Raw genomic sequence first — 2,304 nt, forward strand, 5'->3', positions numbered from 1 at the left:
ACCCCGACCCCCAAAGCAAAAGGAATCCAAGCAGCAGTGAAAAACAACAGGAAGCATTTTAATCCAGTGATCTCTCGAAAAGCAGAATTTCAAAGCTTTCTTTACCATTTCAAAACTTGAAATATTTCTGTGTATTCAAGTTACTTATTTGCTCAAGCAAAAGGGATAAAAAAAATTAAAACTAGACAAGCCCAAGACTTTCAACTCCAATCAGATGTTCATTTAATACTCAATTTCATAAGTTATTCCTAAACTAGGTTAGAAAAGTAATATGATTTTTTTTTAATTAAATAAACAAAACACCCAAACACAAATATGCTCCATCTAATGTCTTGCTACGCCTACCTTTAGGACACATAAACCTGATTAAGTCTTTTCCTCTGAGTCTTGCTGGCTCCAGGTCTGTTACATCGGTGGAAAAAAAGCAGACTAAGAGAGACAGATGCAAAGTGGAGATGATGTTAGAGAGGAACGAGATACCTTCTCCACCACAGATCCGCACACACTAACTCCCTGTCTGTGTGTTAGAATAAAAGGCTGAGGGATGGCAGGCTGTCAGCTGCTCTGACATCATGTTCAGATGGAAATGCTACCTCCAGCTGTGCTCCTTTTAATGCCATATGCTACTCCTCTACACTCCTGCCACCAGCTTTTTCTTAGGAGAACTTTTCTCTTCTGTTAGTATAAACAAAATACTTCAAAATCTCCCTTTTTTCCCAAACTTTCTAACAGAAGAAATTGAAAAACTCAGCATATGGAGTTCTACTGTATTTATGGAATAGCAACACTTCTGTCTTAAGTTGGTGGACTGGCTTCCATACTGACAGCACACTCAAGCCACGGTGCTGTTCAGGAAATCCAGACTCACTTTTATTCAACTCCAACGTTTGGTTTCAAAGGCAGTTTAGGGATATTTTTAAACCAACCCATTTGACATCTCCAGTCCCATTTCAACATTATTACGGCACTTCCATTTTTTTTTTCTCCCCCCGCTGAGATAATGGTACACATGTCTTAGGATGTTGGACGACTATTCAGAACTATTCAGCCTGGTTCACATTATTTCACTCTTACTTAACTACTTATCTACAACTACCTTCTCAGGAAAATTTCTCACACTGCCAGTTAATGCAAATTTCAATTCTCAGTATCAACAACCTGAAAGTGCACTTTCTGAAATCCTGGAAAGTACTTCGGTTCAACAAGACAAATTAGTAAAGCCATACAACCTGCTACAGCCACTTACCTAAAACGAATGCCCACCTGCGGACCTGATCTGACTTTCGGCTCAGAAAAAGCAGAACTTCGCCTTCCCCTTGATCTGTGTCCCATAACAATCTTTATTTGGGGGGCGGGGGTCACTCTGGAATGGGCATGATCACAACCAAACCTTTCAGGGAGAAAGGGGGGTGCCGGGTCTAGTAAGTCTGGGAACTTTTTGGCTAGACTTTGTGGGTCTTTTCTAATGGCTGATGAAATCGGAACCTAATCGGGGCTAGGCTGACCGGTGCCCTGCAAGGTGCAGCGACATCTGTGAATGTCAAATACATCTCCACAGACTCCTGGGAGGGTGAGGAGGAGAAAAGGAACTGGGCCTCAGGCCCAAGTGTCGCAGCCCGGGTGATAACCATTCCGTTCTCGTTAGAAAACCATGGCAAAGAGTTAAAGAGTAACAAAAACCAACGTCTCTGTCATGTCCTTCTCGCTTTCCCAAAGTCACAAACCGAACTTTCTCTAACTTCGCGATGAATGACATAATTACGAATGCCTATTTCAGGAAGCAGTCTTCGGAGATAAATTCCTTCTCCGCCGGCCACACAACCTATTCTCTCCAAACGCCCAAGCCCCATTCCAACATATCAGACATTAATCACCCCATTTACCCAGTGGGGTGGGGGGTGAGTGACAGTTTAATGAGTCCCAAGCACCGCAATGGGCCAGCGGCTCCCACTCCACAAATCAAGCCCTTCACGTCCTGCTACCGCGGGTCCAGAGAGGTTGGTGAGGTCGGGTTTTGTTTTTCAAAGAGGTGGGGGCAGGAGGGGCACCGTGGGGAGGAGAGAAGAAATGCAAATCTTTCCGTACTTGGCTGTGCATAAAACACTCGGGGAAAGAGGAAGGGTAAACCACAGGGAAGGAGGTGGAGGGCGTAGAGCCGGTGCGGCAGGAAAACACCTTAAACAACAGACGAGAAAACAGAGCCGGGTCATGGCAACAACAAAAGAAAAGTCGTAAGAAGCCGCCGGGGGAGGCGGGGGGCTGCGACCGCTTCCCCACCGCCCCGCGCGCGAGCCCCCGGGGCCT

General features: G+C 45.4%; 1 protein-coding gene across 3 annotated transcripts in view; it reads right to left on the minus strand.

The window, feature by feature from the left end:
* Positions 1-2,199, minus strand: part of ZBTB18 (zinc finger and BTB domain containing 18) — a 28,662-nt gene extending 26,463 nt beyond the window's left edge. The window contains exon 1 of one of the 3 annotated variants that reach the window (XM_023536580.1): positions 1,884-2,199. The gene's annotated coding sequence lies outside the window, so the exon portion shown is untranslated. The other 2 variants (XM_011370072.2, XM_011370069.2) reach the window with 2 other exon arrangements.
* Between the last annotated feature and the right edge of the window lie 105 nt (positions 2,200-2,304).

The sequence above is a fragment of the Pteropus vampyrus genome, unplaced genomic scaffold, assembly GCF_000151845.1.
Source record: "Pteropus vampyrus isolate Shadow unplaced genomic scaffold, Pvam_2.0 Scaffold159, whole genome shotgun sequence".
Taxonomy (NCBI): domain Eukaryota; kingdom Metazoa; phylum Chordata; class Mammalia; order Chiroptera; family Pteropodidae; genus Pteropus; species Pteropus vampyrus.